Below are 17,588 nucleotides of genomic sequence, written 5' to 3'. Positions count from 1 at the left end.
GAATGTTTGTCACTCTAAGCAGGGGGCACTGGGTGTCTGGAACACACGGAAACTGTTCCCACACCCCAAGAAAAAACCCCAAACCTCTGCAACTCCCTGCAGTGACCACCCCTCACATGCAGCCCAAGAGCTGCCCCAGCCCATCTCCTGCTCTGTGCCTGCAGCAGCCTCCATGTCCCTGGGCTGCACAGGGCTCTCAGGGGTGGTGACCCCAAGAGCTGGATTCTACCTTCACTGCACTGGTGCCACCTGCACTTCTGTAGGTCCTACCCAAACCCCTCTGTGTGCCCCAACCCCACACATTCCTGTAGGTCCTACCAAAACTCCCCTATACTCCCCATCTCTACACATTCATGTAGGTCCTACCCACCCCCCCATAGCCAAACTTTGCATATTCCTGTAGGTCCTACCAAAACCCTCCATATTCTCCATTTCTAAACATTCCTGTAGGTCCTGCCCAAACCGCCCTGTCCCACCATACCTCAAGGACAAGCCAGGTAGAGGCAGTGACGAGGAGGGGCAGGACCTAGTAGGGGTCATTTCCTGTGGTGTTTTTTTTTTTTTTTTTAAAGTATATCATGACATCATGGCCGGCAGTGGTGTCACACTCCTCCGCCACTTCTCCCTTGTGAGTGTTGCCCTCCGTGGTGACGTCACGGCCGTGCTGGGGCTCTGCGGAGGGAGGGCTTTGCCCCTGGGGTGGGAGGCGATGATGTGATGTGACATCACATGCCCCCCCCCCGCCCCCCACCCCCCCGACGCTGCGGGGGCCCCTTTGGGCCTGGAGACCCCCCTGAGGCTGGGCCCCACGCCCTGAACCCTCGCCACCGCCAGTGCCCAGGTGAGGGGGGGACGGAGGGTTCGGGGAGGGGGGGGGCAGATTGGGGGGGCTGGGGGGTAGATTGGAGGCTCTGGGGGGGGCATGGGGCAGGACAGGGATTTTGGGAGGGCACATTGGGGGCTCTGGGGAGCAGATTGGGGGTTCTGGGGGGCACCACGGGGCAGGGTGGGGGTTCGGGGGGGCTGTGGGTCAGACCCCCCCTATAACTCCCATTCTCCTCCCCCTCCCAGGCAGCCTCCCCACCCCCCATAGCCACCGTGGGGTGAACAGAGCCCACCGTGAGTCTGAACCCCCTGCTGTGGGTTCGGTTCCCCCTCCCCCTCCCCGCCGTGGGTGTGGAGGGGGAGGAGCGGATGGAGCATTTGGGGCTGGGGGCCTACACCCCCGCGGGGCTGGTGCAAAACTTCCTCCGGTTCCTGCACCTCCACGTGGGGCTGCCCTGGTGGGGGCCATGGCTGTTGGTGAGCGGGGGGGCGCTCTGTGGGGCTGGGGGAGATCTCTGTGGGGCTGAGGGGGGATCTATGGGATCGGGGGGTGTCTGTGGGTTGGGGTGTCTCTGTGGGTCCGTGAAACGTCCCTGTGGAGGTTCATGTGGTGGGGATTTGTGGGGGCTGCCTCGGGGCAGGTGTGGGGGGGCTCCCTGGGGGCTGCCCCTGACCCCCCCGTCACCCCCCAGGGACGCTGGGCCCCGCCTGGCCTCGCTGCCACCGCTGGTGCGTGGGCAGTGCGAGGCCGCCCGCCTGCCCGCACCCCCCCGCCTCCAGCGGCTCCGCCAGCGCCGGGCCTGCGGGGGGGCTGAATCCGCGCGACCCGCATTCGGGGCGCTCGCCGGGACATCCCGGCCCCCGGTGCCCCCCGGGAAGGACGGGGAAGGGAACGGCGACAAGGAGAAAGGGAAGAGGGGAGGGAGGACCCCAACCCCCCCCCCCCGAGCCGCCGTGTTCACACCCCCCGGGCGGGGTGAGGCCGCGACGCGGGCGTGACGCCACCCCCGAGGTCCGCCCCCCCACCCCAGGTCCCCCCCTACCCACCTTCCCGCCTCACCTGAGCCCGCAGGGCCCGGAGGAGCGGCCAAAGCCGCGGGGCCGCCGCCGCCGCCATCATGGTGGCCCTGAGGGGAGCGGGGAGAAGGGGCGAGACTAAAGGGAGACGGCTCCGCGCAGGCGCGAAGGGGCGGGTCCTGCGACGCCGCGTCCTCCATGGAGAGTGTGGGCATTGCCAGGGCAGGGGCGGGGCCAGTAGGGCGCATGCGCATGACGCGGAGGATAAGTGCTGAGCAACGCCGAGGCCGCCATGGGGAGTGTAGGCATTGCCAGGGCAGGGGCGGGGCCGGGCCATCGGGGTGCATGCGCAGGACTCGGAGGGGGGTGCGGAGCGACGCCGCGGCCGCCATGGCGGGTGAGGGCAGCCCGTTCGGGGGCGAGCGGCGGCAGGGCGGGAAGGCTCTTTCCTCCCCTCAGCAGCCGCCGCCGCTGTCGTTGTGGAGGCGGCGCTGGTCGGGGCGGGCGCTGCCGCCGCTGCCCCCTCCTCTCCCCCCCTTCCTTCCCGCCAGCCCCTGAGGTAGGCAGGGGCTTCCCGCTGGGCGCCCCCTCCCCCCGCGCTGGGGACGGGGGTCCCCGAGTTCTCCCTGGTACCCCCGGACCCTCACGCACCCCCGTTCCCCCCCCTCCCGGGGACCCCTCTGACAGGGCACTTGGGAACGGGGGACGGGACCCCCCCCCCCCACTGGGTTCCCCCCCACCAGGGGCGTTTTGGGGGACAGGACCCCTCGGGGACCCCAGGTGAGGGGTGCGCCCCCATTAGAGTCACTGCTGCCCCGTTAACTCGTTATTTTCGCCATCCCCCCCCCCCAATTTCCCTTTTTCTCCCCGTTTCTCACCCCTCAGGTGATGGTGGAAGAGGCCGAGCCCAGCGCCCCCGTCCCGGCGGAGGGGGCTCCACACACACCCCGGGGGGGCCCCCCCATCCCGGAGGCCTCTGAGGGGCCCCCCGAGATCCTGAGGGCTCCCCCCACACCACGGGGTCCTCCCAGGGGTGCCCCCCCATCGCGGACCGCTCCGAGGGGGCACGCCCCGACCCAGGGGGGGTCCCCCCGAACCCTGGGGGGCAGCGAGGGGCCCCCCCGCCCAATCTCGGGGCGCTGCGTGCGGCACTGGAGGTGGCTCTGACCCAGGACCCCGGGGAGGCGATGCTGGCTGAGCTGAGCCCAATTTTGGGGGTCCCCCGGCCCCCCCGAGACAAGTGTCAGCACCTGGATGGGGCCCAGCTGCTGTGTGACAGCCTGTGCCTGGTGTGGGGGAGGGGGGGCCCAAAATGCAGGAGGGGGACACCCAAAATTACGAGGGGGCACCCGAAATGGAGGGGGCACTCAAAATATGGGGGAATGAGGTGGGAGGGGGAGTGGGGGGATGTGGGGGTGCAGTGGGGGTTTGGGGGCTCCCCCGACCCTCCCTGTCCCCCCCCAGGTGCCGAGGGGCAGCCACAGGGTTTGGGGGGGCTGCGGACGGCGCTCAGCACCCTGGAGAAGTACGGCTGGAACCTGCTGCAGCCCGGCCCCCCCGGCACTGCCACACCGTCCACTTCGGGAACCCCGTCTGCTGCGGCACCGTCAACGCCGTGCAGGTACCCCAAAACCCGCAGGACCCCAAAACCTCAAGGAGCCCAATCCTCCCGTATCACCCCAATATATACCCCACAGAATCCCAATTTCCCTCTCTAGCATCCCAGTATTTTGCTAACTGAGAGGGTTACTGGGACATACTGCAGGGCACTGGGCCATACTGGGGAGTACTGGGAGGGGCAGTGGGACGTGCTGAGGGACACTTTGATGTACTGGGATGCACTGGGAGGACTCTGACTCTCCCCCTGCCCTCCCCCCAAGAACCAGCACCGAAACCCCCGTTCTTCACTGACATCCTGGCGGGGGGGCTGAAGTGAGCGGGGACTGGGAGGGACTGGGGGGAACTGGGAGGGACTGGGGAGAGCACACAGCTATACTGGGAGGGACTGGGAGGAGGTTGGGCTGCACTGGGAGGGGTGGGTGGGGCACTGGGCTATACTGGGGGTGCCCAGGGATGTACAGGGAGGGGCGGAGTGGGGGTGTCACTGGTTCATACTGGTCTGTACTGCTGTGAACTGGGAGCGGCTCCTCTTCCCGCCCCCAGGGGCTGCTGGTGGCTGATTCGCTGCCAATAACAGATGGGGAAGGCCCACAGGTACGGGGCTGGGGTGGGCTCTATAGGGGCTGGGGGGGCTGTAGAGGGGCTCTGTAGGGGCTGGGGGTGCTATAGGGGGGCTCTGTAGGGGCTGTGAGTGCTCTATGGGGCATCTGTAGGGTTGGGGGGGCCATAGGGGGTACTGGGGGGTCCCTAGGGGCTGGAGGGTCTGTAGAGGGGCTGGAGGGCCTGGGGGGGGCTCCTGGGGTCACATGTGGGTCTGTAGGGCCCCTATAGAGCCCCTATAGATCCTGAGAGTGTCCCCCCGCCCCCTACCTCCTCCAGGCGGACCCCCCAACCAGCCCCATGGGGGGACCCCAGGGTACAGCCCCCCCAACCCCCCCGATCCCCTATGGGGGATTACGGGGATCTATAGGGTCCCTCACCCTCTTTTCTTCCTCTCCAGCGCTATAGGGGCCCCCCCGACTCTGGAGCTGCCCCCCAACACCAGCAGCGCGGTGGGGGCTGTGCCTGCGCCTCCCGCACCTTCCTGAACCCCGGCCCCAGCGTCCTCTGCGGGGTCTGTGACTGCCCCCCCCCTCGCCAATGGCCCCCCCAGCCCCCAGGTCAGTTTGGGTGGTCCCCGCCCTTCCTGGGGGGGTCCCCGAGTTTTGGGGGTGACCCCAAGCCCTGACCCCCCCACCTCTTTTTTACTGCAGAGCTGGTAGTGACCCCACTGCACCTTCTGCAACCAGGGCTCGGGGTGCGTCTGTGATGTCTGTCACCGCTCTGGGGGGGTTCCCTGCCCCCCCGAACCCCGCCGTGTCTCCCCAACACCCCCCGGCCTTTGGGGGGGCGACTGACCCCCCCCTCGCCCTCACCCCTTCTCAGGAGGCTGAGGGGCGGCGGCAGGAGCAGCTGCGGGAGGAGGGGCAGCGCATGGTCGCCCTGGTCAGGGTGAGCTGGGGCGGGGCCTGGGGGGGTCTGGAGGTGCCAGGGGGTTCGGGGGGGGGGGGGTCTTGGGGTACCACGGGGGGTCTGGGGGTCTCTGGGAATCCTCAGGGGGTGCTGGGGGTGTCCTGGGGGTGCTGGGGGTGGTCCTGGAGGGGTCTGGGGGTGATGGCAGGGGTCTGGGGGGGCTCTAGGGATCCTGGGAGTGTTCTAGGGGTGCCAGGAGGGGTCCTAGGGGGGGTCTGGGGGTTCTGGGGGGGTTGTGGAGGGGTCTGGAGGGTCTGGGGGTCCTGGGGGAGTCTGGGGGGTGTGGGGGTGCCAGGACACATTTGAAATTTCTGAATTTGGAAATTTGGAAACGTCAGAACTTTAGATTTGAATTTTCCAAATTCCAAATTTGAAATGTCTGGGTTATGGAATGTTGGAATCTTGAATTTGAAAATGACAAATTTTGAAATGTCTGCATCTTGAATTGGACATTTCTGAAATCTGAAATTTCTGGCTTTCAAAATTTGGAAATCTCTGAACTTTAGATTTGAATTTTCTGAATTCTAAATCTGAGCTGTCCGGGTTTTGGAATGTCGGTAGTCTGAATTTGAAAGTGCTGTATTTTGAAATGCCAGGATGTTGAATTAAAAATGTCTGGAATCTGAAGTTTCCGCATTTCCAGATTTGGACCCCTCCGAGCTGTCCGTTTGTCCTGCCGGTGCTCTGTCCGTGCCGTTCCTGCAGGGCCCATCCCGGGACGCGGTAAGGAGCTGGACACCCCCCGCAGCAACTCAGGGAGTGCCGGGAGCTCCTGCCTGGCCAGACACACAGCTGGGGGTGCTGGTGCTGCTCCCTCTCCTCGGCCGTGGGCTGAGATTTAAATCTCTCCCTCACTGAGGTGCCTTTCTCCCGCCGCCAGCAAACGGAGAAACCTTTCCCGCCTGTGCAGAGCGTCCTGGGAATAACTTGAGGCGCAGCGGCCGTGCTGCTGAAGCCTGAGCACAGGCTGTTCCCTCTTTATTCCAGAGGCGGGGACAGGGACCTCCCTGGGGCGACTCCTCTGCTCGGGGGAAAGGCGCGCTCCGAGGAGCAGCCTCGCCAAGACCCCGCTGCTCTTCTCGCACGGAGTGTGGAGCCCTGCACGGGAGTGTGACACCTGAAATAAAGACTCTGGAGACCAAGGTGAGTTTGGAGAGGAGATACTGCTTTATCCCGTGCAGGGGAAGAGTCCACAGGTCAAGCACTCGGCACAAAAGAACTTTGGAGTGTTCATACACCCCAGACTACATGGTTACACCTTTACTGCAGTGAGTATTGGTTAATTACTTATCGCTTGTACCCCTCGGTGGGGAGTGACGTGCTCGCTCTGATTTAAAGTGACAGTGGGGTTTTAATTGTCTGCGCCAGTTCAAAGGGTGAGGGTCTGTGTCCGGGCAGGTTCTTAAACTGATTTAAGTAAAACAATTTTAATGAGCTTCCATGTTCCAGGGTGTTTCTCCTCTCCAAGGACGGTAGCTCCTTACTAGAATTTCCTTGCTGACTGTTTGAAGGACAGCCTGACCTGTCTGATGTGTCCAATCTGTCCTTGTATTTGATGAGAAACACTTGCATGGACAATAAATGTCCCCTGTGACCTTGGGGGTGATGAGAAGCCTTTGTGGGGCCTGCAGGGGGCCATGAGAAGCAGTCTTGCGGCTGATGGTTCCCGGTAAACAATACATTCTCTCCCAGGGGTAGCAAGCACATAAAATTTAAGCAACTCTGAGTAAGGCCTCTTGTTCAGGGTACCCAATACAGCCTGGTGTATGCAAACACTGCGTTCCCTCTGGTAACGCTTTCTGTCACAAATATTCCCTCTCTCAGAGGTGCCCTTTCTGACAGGAGGGGACAGCACAGACCAAGGACACTGATGGAGAAAGGGGAATGGGAAAAACACGTCACCAGGAGAGCTTCTGCTGCTGGGGTTGGGAAAGCGCCTGATTCCAGGTGCCTCTTCCTCCTCTCTCTCAGTGTCTGTGCAGGGGCTGTTCTTGGGAACAGCGTCACTGTGCTGGTGGTGACACCAGCGTCGCCACAGCCCGATGTATTTCTGGTGGATTTGAGCAGCTCGGAGATGTGCTGTGCTTCCATCAACCCGCCCGGGCTGCTGGCCAGCTTCCTGACGGGGGACGGACCATCTCTGCTCAGGACTGCACGGCTCAGCTCCATTTCCTTGGATCTCGTGCAGTCTGCGAGTGTTACCCGCTGGCCACCGTGTCCTACAGTCAGTCCCTGGCCATGTGTCACCCCATGCTCTGTACAGGCTGATGAGCTGGAAGGTGTTTTCCCCGCTGGCAGCCGGCTCTGGGCTTGGGGCACTGACTGGTTTCACAATCATCACAGACTTCTCAAGCCAGTTGAAGGGTTGTGGCCCAGCCCAGTTGACCACTTCTGTGATGTGATGTCTCTGCTGGACATACCATGAGGCACAAGCAGTCACTTCCTGAATAAATGGGGATAAACTGGGAAAAAAACCCCACAGATGTCAGAACCCCCCCCAAACTTCCCAGGTGACGTGGGACTGGGACCCTGCCAGCCTGCAGGGCACTGCCATCCCTCTCGTGCCCTGAGGAGAAACCTCACCACAGGGGTGGCCAGCAGCCACTGGGCCTTAATGGTGCCAGGTGTGGGCAGAGAGGGACAGGGTCTGCTGTCACCAGTGTCCCCGGGCTGTGGGGACATGGGGACGTCCTGCTCCTGAGGGAAACGTGCGATGGCCCTGCTGAATTAGCAGCCGCCTCACACGGTCAGGCCGCCGGCAGGGCCTTGCCCCACAGGAGTCAGGTCCTGAGGAGATGCCTCAGCTTCCCCTGTTTGCAAAGGGCAGGGCAATGGCAGGAGGGGAGCTGGCTGTCCCTCGGGGTGTCACAGGTGGGGGGGGTCATCGGAAAAGGGATAATTACTCCCCCCAGCTCAGCCTCCTGGCCAGGGTGGCTCTTGCCATCCCCTCAGGGTCAGGTCCCAGCTTGGCAGGATCATGGCTCCTGCCAAGCATTCAGGGAGAGGCTTGGAGAGCCTTTCAGGACACAGGAGGATTGGAAGCACTCAAAAAAGGGATGAAAAATTAAAAAGCAGGTGCATTTCTGCAAAACCAGCCTGTTTTGGGTGGACAGGGCTGACAGCAAAGGGCAGCACAGGCTCGTCGCTGGCGCCTCACCACAGGGCCTGGCCTGGCACCTGGGTGCTTTGCCCTGACCCAACCTGTTCCTGCTCCTTCCCTCACCGTCGGCTGCTCTCGGGGTACAGGGAGATATTTCGGGGGGCAGAGTGAGCCCAAGACCGTGGCAACGAGCCCGGGATCTCTGACAGCTTTTGATTTTGAATGAGAATGAAAACAGAAGAGTCAGTTCCTTTTCCCATCTCAAAGCTGAAGCAGAGAAGAGAAACTTAAGAACTGATAAAAAGTAGAGCATTTCGAGGTACCCAGCTGCAGGGAGATCACTGCCCTCCTGGTCAGGGGTGCAGTGTTGGACTAGCAAAGTTTCCAGAAAGGTGCTGGTTCATCCTGGGTGGAAACACTGTTCCTTCCACCAGAGTTAAAAACCTGTGGGCTGCAAGGTGTGACAAACAGGGTTATTGCAAATCACTTCATCCCGTAACACAGCTGCAGACTTTGAGAGATAGAACCATCCTGCATCAGAGCGGGAGCCCTCAGTGTCAGCGGGAGGCTGAGCACGCCAGAGAGTCTGTCCGTCTGTCCTGGAGTCATGGCCAGTCACACTCCATCTTCTCGTGCTTCATTTATTGGCTTTATTGAAGACTTTGGAAACACCCTGCTAGAGCAGCAGGAGAGTGACCCCTCCACCCTGGCAAGGGAAGGGGGCTCATTGTCTCCACGCTGCCCTCATCCTGCTCCTCTCTCCAAAAGGAGAGAAACCCCCCCCAGAGGATGGGGGAAAAGGGCTGAAATCCAAGTCCTCGGCATCCTCAGCTGTGCTTCGATTGCCGTCAGGTCTCAGCTGGTGACGGCAGGAGCCAACCTGGGCCCAACTGAGCCAAATTTATGTGTTTGGGGGGATCTACACACACCCATGTGCACACATAGGGACGCTACAGCGAGTGATTACTACGAGTAGTAGCCTGGCACCGAGATCACGGCTGGCGTGGCACACCCGTGCCACGCGGGTGGCAGCACGGGGACGGTTTCCTTTGGGGTGGGTGCTGATGGCTTACGAGGCCACGCGCGTGTGCCGGGGGCCCGGCCCTGCCTGCCCGTTTCGGGGAGCTGGGGCAAGAGGAAGACTTTTGGCAGGGGTTGACCTGAAATGACATTTTGCTGCTCTGTTTTTCTCACAGCTTCTGCAGCGGGGTGAGATCTCCGTCCCTGCAGCCGTTGAGATGCACACGCGTGCCGGGGTGTCACTGCAGGTTCACTGAAGCGGCTGCTTCAATGTGAAACAGGAGCAGCTGTTCCATTGTTTGGGTTGCTTAACCCCCTCCTAACTGTAATAAACACAGTGATCAGGGACACAGAAATATTACCCTGGAGAAAGGGGACCAAAAGCTTGGAAAAGGATGAAAGAATCACATTGATTATTCCTTTAAAAAATATGTTTCCTTAGCTGAAGCTGCTAAATTTGACTCAACTTTACACGCTGGAAAGGTTTTGCAGTTGTTGTTTGTTTGTTTGTCTGTTTTACAGTGAATAAAGTGGTTTTTTCCTCATCAAAACCCCCACCAACTCTCAGGCCGAGTGATGCAGTTTCGACATGTCACGCAGGCAGGGTTAGCGCAGATCCCACTCTCAGGAAGGTCGGTGTAAACCCCAACACATGAGACTCTGGTCTGGAGCGGGGCTACAGGTGCCTGACACCAGCACCTGGCCGCCCCCACTGTCACAGCACGGGGTTTGTTTTTCAGAGGAGGGCTGGGAAGGGACAGGCTTCACCCCGGGTTCATGCTGAGGGGGGTGCAGGGCTTTAGTCTCAACTCCTGGAGCACTAAATCCCCTGCCTGGGGGATGTGGGGCCATCAGGGGTTTAAGGCTGGGAGCTCCTCTGCGGCTGGTCCCAGCCTAAGGAGGGGTAGGGCAGGGAAAGGCAGGTGAGCCCAAGCTCCACCGCAGAAGATCTGCAGCAGGTTGGGGCTCCGTGCCTCAGTTTCCCCACCTGCCCTGTGCAGGTGGTGCTGTTGCCACACACGCCATCAGCAAAAAGCCTTTGGAGACCGACTTCCACCGGGATTCATTACTGGGGGGCGGAGCTGCGGGACACCTGGTTTGCTGATAATTCACCCCATCCTAAGGCAGGTGTTTAAAATAGCTCCTGTGCCTCACTGTGCTGAGAAGGGCCAAAGGGTTTCAGACGCCGCCTCGGGGGCAGCTGGATGTTCTCCTTGCGGCAGGACGTGGGCTGAGATGCCACCTCCGAGTCTCCAGCTCTGCGGGTCCCTGCGGCGAGCCCGGCCCCCGCTCCCCAGGGGGTTTTTCTCCTTGGTGCTCATCTGCGTTGTTCCAGCTGTGTCAGGGGTTTGGCTGTTGCTCATCTCTCAGTCCCAGACAGGGACGTGCAAAACACAACCCTCGCTGTTGCTGTGGCTGCAGGCTGCCCTGGCCAGTCCTCTCTGCATCACCAAGCACCTTTGCTGGGGATGGGTGGGTACAGGAAGCCACAGGTGTGATGAGTGCTGGCCCTTTGCAAGTCCTCAGCCATCCACGGGACTCTGGTACTCCCAGAATGGGAGGTCCAACAGTCTGAAATCTCATCCTGCTCCTGCTTCATCGTTTTTTTCTGCTTTCTGAAATGTGGGTCCTTCCCCTGCTGACAGCAGGGAGCAATAAAAAGTTGTGAAATAGAGGTGGGAGTGCGATGTTGGCTCCAAATCGCTTCCTGCTGGAAAACTCCTGCCTCTTCATCCTCTCCTATCACAGCTGACAGCCCCAAAGGGCAGCGAACATCTCCCTGTCAAGGAGAAATGAGGGGTGAAAAGGCCTTTTCCTTTCCCCCAGCCCCTGTGCCACAATGCGATGATGTGGAGGGGAGCAACGGGCATCGGCTGCCCATCTTCAGGTCTCCTGTCACACCTACCGTGGTCCTGTCCCCGTGGCAGAGGTCTGGGACATGACTCTGGTGGCTCTCAGCCCCGTGAAGGCGTTACTGCACAGGAAGGCGGGTGCACGGGGATCAAACACGCACCGATCCTTTCCCAACACCCAACCTTGGATACACCCCGTCACCCTGGCAGGACAAAACGGTACCCGGGCAGCGGGATCTTGCCGGGGTACACGATGGCACCGTTCGCCTCCTGCAGCACAAGCCTGGCAGGGACAAAATCATCAGCAACAGGTGGAAACAAAGTGACTACCAGCGCCCCAGCCCCGCGCCCGACCTGCTCAGCCTTTCTGCGGCGAGTTTTCTAAGGAACACCGCAGCAGTCAGCCAGCGTTTACGGGCAGGGGGGGCTGAGCTCAGCCCGCAGCCGGGGCAGCCGCCAGAGCGTTTCGGTGGTGCCGAGGGGGACGGCGGCCACCCGAGGGGTTCAGGCTCCTCGCGGTAGCAGGCAGCGTGGCAGGGAGGTTTGCTTTGTGTAAGAGCAGCTTCCCTGATGGTCCGGGGGGAAAAGTGAGTGAGAGAGGAGGTTAAATACAAACCACGTCTCAAAACAGGCCTAAACTTTGAAGGCGTGTGGAGCTGCGCTTCCTGCTTGTAGCAGCCCTGAGGAGATGAAAGATGCAGCTGAGTTTAAAAAAAAAAAAAACAAAAAAGCAAAACAAACAAACAGAGTTAAGGCTTTCTGCTGAAGACGGAGGCACAGCAGTGACACAGCACACCGGGTCACCCCACGAGGCTGGGACGTGGCTCCAGGACCCCCCATTCCCTCGCACAGCAGCCCCCTGGCTCGGACAGCGGTGCTGGCAAGCCCGGGGTGAGCCAGGGAGAGGGACTGCTGCCAGGGCACGGGGGGTTTAAGCAAGAAAGCCCTGGGGCAAGAAAAGGAAAGGATGGTCCTGTTGTCTGAGATCTGGGGGACTTGCAAATTAACCTGCAGAAGGGGAAACGTGCCCCTTCCTTGGGGCAGACACAGCCCTGTGTGCGCAGCGCAGCAGGTGCGCCATGAGGTCAAGCAGGAACAGGGCTTCAAAATTCAGCACACTAATTAAAAAAAAAAAATCCCAAGTGGAAACAAAAAACAAAACCAACACCCCCAAAGCCGGAGCACCGCAGAGCTGGGAAGTGGGGTTTGACAGGGTGGAGGGTAAAAGCTCGAGCGAAGCGTTACCGCTGCTGACTGATAGCGACCGACTTCTCGTAATCCCAAGATCAACTTCCTCTCGCTCCGCGTTCGCCGCAGCCGAGCTGGAGGTGGTCACAGCCCGCCGGTGGCTTTCTTCACCCCCGGCACCCAACACTTGCTCCACGCCAACAGCGCCGGAGCAACAGGATCTGCCTGACTGAAAATTAATGTGGCTGACAACACCCGGCCTTTCACAAGGTCACTTTGATGGTTGTTCCCTCGCCGTCCCCAGCACACGCTCTGCACCAGCCTGTGGGTGAACGGAAACGCAAAGGGCTCCACAGCCCTTCGATCCCTCCCAGACCTGCCAGGAGCTGTTGGCCCTGGAAACACCCCGCCGAGGGATGGGTCCAGCCTTCCCCATGGGGCTGTCGCTGGCTGGTCCTGGCTGATGTGGCTCAGCGAGCCTTTGGGGTTAGTCTCAGCTGGCGACAAACGGGCAGTACCCGCAGTAGCCCCGCAGTAGCCACGCGACGGTCTGGCCACCGGTACCCAGCACGCTCGCAGCATCCTTCATCCCGCCCCGCAGTAAAGGGATGTCTCCATCACGTCAAGTGGTTTGTTTTTATTTAAAACTGCATTAAAAAAATATAAGATTTCTGAATTTCCCTGTACAATACGAACTATTAAGAAAAAACCCGCCAGCTAAAACATATAAAGACTTGACAGCGCAGACAGCCCAGAGCAGCTCCCCCCTCCCCAGCCCCAAACAAGACACCCGCGGGGAAAACCAAAACACCTGGCAAGGGAACAAGAGCAACCAGAACTCTGTACAGAGAGAGCTGGGGAGCAGGCAGCCGCTCCGCACCCCGCCAGCCAGAAACACTGTGGGTGGGGATGGGCACGGGGCAGACACGGAGGGAAGGCCCGAACAGAAAACCGGGGGGGGCAGCAGCTGTGGGAGCAAGCGTGGGTTGGAAACCCACGGGAATTATAAATAAATAAATAAGTTATCCTGCTGGCTAGAACTCTCTCTTTAATAAACAAATCCATGAAAATAAATTGGAAACAAAAACTGGAAAAAAGAAAAAAAGGTAAAACATTGTCACTATTAACAACTGTACATCAAACTTCGCTCCTGTATAACTGAACACATTTACAGCTCTGTTGGTTTGCATTGTTTGTGCATTCGTGAGGGCACCGGGAAGCAAAGAAACCCAGAAAATCCAGGCGAGGTGGAGGCACGGGAGGTGAGGGATCACCCGCTTGGCTCCCAGGTGTCTTCTGACCTGTTTTCTTTTTGAAAGGGGAAGAGGAAGTCTATACCCAGGCGAGTCTTGGAAAAGCAGCAGTGTAGGGAAATTCAAGTATTTCCTCCAGCACAGCCCAGATCTCAGCTGAAGGCACTTGAGCATGGTGACAGTGGAGGCGGCAGCCATTCGGCCACTGTTTTTCCCCCGTTGAAGCTTCTCTTGCAATAAGGTCTCCGATCCTCTCGCCATCCCGAATTCAGGTGGTCAGGGAGATGTTTGGGAGCCACCAAAACCAGACGGTTTGCAATAAGGTCTCTTCTCTCCACCAATAACAGAACCAAAACCAAAAAAAAAAAAAAAATTACTGGCAAGACCAGCAAATGACACAGGGTCATTCAGATGGAGCCCAGGACAGCTGGGTTGGATGGTGGCCACCAGCACTTGGAAGATCAGTCTCCAGCCCAGCTTCGGGACAGGATGTGCGTGTTCCCGATGATCTCTGCTCAGTGCTACGGTGGTGAGGAAGCCTGGTCTTCTTTGCTTCTTATGGCCAGGAGAAGCCTGGAGCTGTTATGTGCCAGGGTCCCGGGCCAAACCGTCCAGGTGGGGTCTCTGCCATCTCCTAGGGCAGGTGAATACCTCGCAGCCAGGAGTGGTTGAAAATGTCCTCCAGATATGGTCTGTCTGAAGGCTGCGAGGACAAACACCACCCAATGAGATGCTGGCACTCTGGGGAGAGAAACCAGACACCGCCAGTCAGAGAAGGCTCCTGTCCACCTTCCACCCCCGTCCGCAGTGCCCAGGACATGCTGGGTGTGCTCAGAGCTACCCCCAAACCTCCCGATCCAGGAGCTGTTTTGGAGGAGAGCAGGATGGCAGGACACGTGCCACCTCCCCCCACCAACCCCGGGAGATCACCCTCCTCATGTGCCACCTCCCCCAGCTAAACACGGGAGATCACCCTCCTCCACAGCCGTAAGAGCAGGGATGCTCGTGCACCCGGTGCCATCTCCCAAACCCGCTGCCCGCCACGAAGCCGGGGACCCACCGAGGGAGATCGGCTGGCGGAAGAAGAGCTGTCCCCTGATGATGTCCTCATCCTGCTCGAAGGGGACGTCCCCGCAGACCATGTCATAGAGCAGGATGCCCAGGGACCACACTGTTGTGAATGCCCGTGGTAGCGGTGGTAGCAGACCCACTCCGGCGGGCTGTACTCTCATGTTCCTACGGGAGACAGGTGGAGCTCGTCAGGCGGATGCTGCCCGCTCCCGGATCCTCACCCGAGCGTCCTTGGGGACATGGGGGCTGCACCGCTGGTGGGGGGGACGACGCATGGTGTGACCTGCCGCCCCCTCGCCAACACGGGACTCTTGTTTACAAACTTTGGGTTGTAAAAAAAAGCCGCTGGTGCTGGAAGAGGGCAGCACGGGCCTGGGGAAGGCCTGACTGTTACGTGCAAAAAAAAAAAAAAACCCAAAACCCATGGGTGGGGAAAAACCACACCTTTCCCCCCTGCCTTAGCCCAAAAAAAATTTTTAAAAAGCCAAGGCAAACAAGGGGAGTGGAGCAGCCCAAGCCCTTCCACGCCTGCAAACCAAACTGGCCAGCATACAGGTTCCCGCCCCACCGCCTCTGCTACCCCCACGGGTGTTTGTTTCTGTCAGGCTGGCTCCCCCCACCCCAGCCCCGGGCAGGTGGGTGGCAGTGGCTGGGAGCCGGCTCCCATTTCACAACATCCGCCCCGTGCCAAAAACAACTTGGCAGCCGGCTGAGTAATTAATTCCGCCCCCTCCAAAGGGGGAACCGGTGTCCGGTCAGGCTGGGCCATGCAGTGCCGGGAGCATCGCCCCGGCTGTGGGCTCACCGGCAAATTTGGTGTAGGCCGTGTCCTGGAGGAAGGTGCCACAGCCGAAGTCGATGAGCTTGAGCTCACCGCTGGCGAGGTCGATGATGATGTTCTCCGCCTTGATGTCCCGGTGCAGGACACCGCAGGCGTTGCAGTGTCGCACGGCTTCCAGTACCTGCCGGAACAGCCCCTGCGCCACCTCCTCTGACAAGGATCCCCTCTCGATGGTGAAGTCAAAGAGATCCTGCGCGAGCTCCAGACGAACCAGCACCAGCATGAAGCCGTCCAGCAGCTCGAACCAGTCGAGGAGGCAGATGACACCGTGGAAGCCGGAGGAGCCCACCGCGTTCAGCAACACGATCTCCATCGGCGCTCGAGTGCCGCTGGGCTGCGGGGGGACCGTGATGCCATCAGGTCTGGTAGCCCCTGCCCGGGATGTTCCAGTGCCCCCCGCCTGACCCCACAGGTGCCCGGGCATCCCCCCTGCCAAGGCGAAGTTCCAGTGCCCCCCCGCCCGGCCACCCCAGTACTGGACAGCCCCTCACCCGGGATGCTCCGCGTCCCCCAGTGACTCCACACCTGCTCCCCCTGCGGTGTCCCAGTTTCCGTCCTCTCGGGCCTCGCCTTATCCCCCACCTTGTGACGCCCCGGTTTCTCCCGGTAGCCCCGGTCACTCACCAGCTCACCCCATGCTGTGACACGTTCCCGGGCCACGTGCTTGATGGCCACCTGCATGCCAAGGGGAGTGGCGGGATGAGCCTCCCCCTCCTCCTTCTCCTCCCCCCCTCCGCTCTGCCACCTTCCCCGCCACTTACCGGGATGCCATCGGAGAGGCGGATGCCCGAGTACACGGAGCCGTAGCCGCTGCTCCCCAGTAGCTGCCCCTCCCGGTACAGCTTCTCCAGCCGCCCCTTCTCCTTCCCTGTGGGCCAGACCGGGCCGTCACCGCCCTGCCCCGGCCACCCCCCCCGCCCCCTGCCGAACCGGGCCCAGCCAAACCGGCCCGTCCCGCTCTGACCTGGTGGTGGTTTGGCCACATGCAGCCCCCCGCCGCTCCCGGGACGTCGACGGGCCGGCGAGGGGATCTTCGGGAGCGGCACCCCGACCCCCTCGCCCGATTCCGGGGCCGGGCTCGGCACCTCCCGAACCGGACCGGGCACCGGTGGCTCGGTGCCGGCACTTGGGCTGCCAAGTGGCTGCGGGCGGGCGGGGGAGCCCGGGGAGAAGGAGGAGGAGGAGGAGACGGAGGAGACAGAGACGGAGGCGGCGGCGGGGCGGGGAGGGAGCGGCCTCGGCACAGCAGCCCCCCGCCGGCCCCGGGGGGAGCGGGGGCCAGGGCCGGGCCAGGCAGAGCTGGGGGGCGGTGCTGCCACGCCAGGCCCAGCCGCGCCGGCCCATCCAGCGGCGCCACCGCCAATAGGGCGAGAGCCGCGGGGCAGGGACGAGGCAGTGGGGCCCGGTGCGGCGGGAAGGGGAAGGGGCCAGAGGGGCGTGGGGGGGGTCGGGGGCGAGAAACGCCAGGAGAGCCAAACCGCTGCTGCCGGCCATCACTCGTCCGCTGCCCGACTGCCTGGCCACGGGGCTGTTGCCCAGGGAGCCCCGAAGCGTTCCGCGGTTGCCACGGCTCGCAGGATGCAAACTGGGGGGGGGGGGGGCACGGGCAGGGGGTGCAGGCAGGGGGCACGGGCAGGGGGTACGGGCAGGGGGTATGGGCAGGCTTGGCCCAGCCCTGCCACCAGCCCGGGATCGGGCCCACGGGCACGCTGCCTGCTCGCCCTGACCGGCTGCTCTCTCTGCCGGGCCGGCAGAACCGGCCGGCTGGCAGCCACGGAGCTCCTCTTCCTCCCGCATCTGCGCCAAAATCCCCATGTTTTATTGCCTTGTTCTTCACTTTATTGTTTTATTCCTGCGATCTCACAACTTCCCGGTGGAGCCCGTCCCGCCCTCCCGCCCCACGCTGCCGTTACTTCACCGCTGGCAAACCGCTGCCTGAACTTTTCCCTCTTCTAGTAAAAGTGGCGACTCCAGCTGGGGACTCGTGACTAACAATCCTTTTAAAATTTTTTTTTCCTCAGAAGTCACTGTCTGAGATGCTTCCCCGAGTTCCAGAGATAAGATAATTTCCTGGATGGGGGTCTCTGATTACTGAGAGGAGGGTGCTCAGAGCCCCCACAGCACGGAGCAGACCGGCACATCGGGGCCAGAAAGAGGACAGGAAAAGTCGATGCGACATGCAGAGAGCTTTGGGGCACGTGCACACACACACACTGCCTGGAGACACACGTGGGTACAAAGAGAAGGGGCGATGCACACCCGCAGCGTGCGCACACCCGCACTGTGAG

General features: G+C 61.3%; 1 long non-coding RNA gene and 1 pseudogene across 1 annotated transcript; both read right to left on the bottom strand.

Moving 5' to 3' along the window:
• Positions 1-6: 6 nt before the first annotated feature.
• Positions 7-1,972, bottom strand: LOC141951070 (uncharacterized). The gene is made up of 3 exons (XR_012631264.1): positions 1,886-1,972; positions 482-694; positions 7-36 (listed from the first exon to the last, which is right to left on the bottom strand). It is a non-coding gene; the product is annotated as an uncharacterized LOC141951070 (long non-coding RNA).
• Positions 1,973-13,970: 11,998 nt separating this feature from the next.
• Positions 13,971-16,644, bottom strand: LOC141951427 (serine/threonine-protein kinase pim-1-like; annotated as a pseudogene).
• Positions 16,645-17,588: the final 944 nt, after the last annotated feature.

Source organism: Strix uralensis, chromosome 17 (genome assembly GCF_047716275.1).
Source record: "Strix uralensis isolate ZFMK-TIS-50842 chromosome 17, bStrUra1, whole genome shotgun sequence".
Lineage (NCBI taxonomy): Eukaryota > Metazoa > Chordata > Aves > Strigiformes > Strigidae > Strix > Strix uralensis.
The sequence above is the reverse complement of the archived record's forward strand: the minus strand, read 5'-3'. Positions and strand labels throughout refer to the sequence as shown.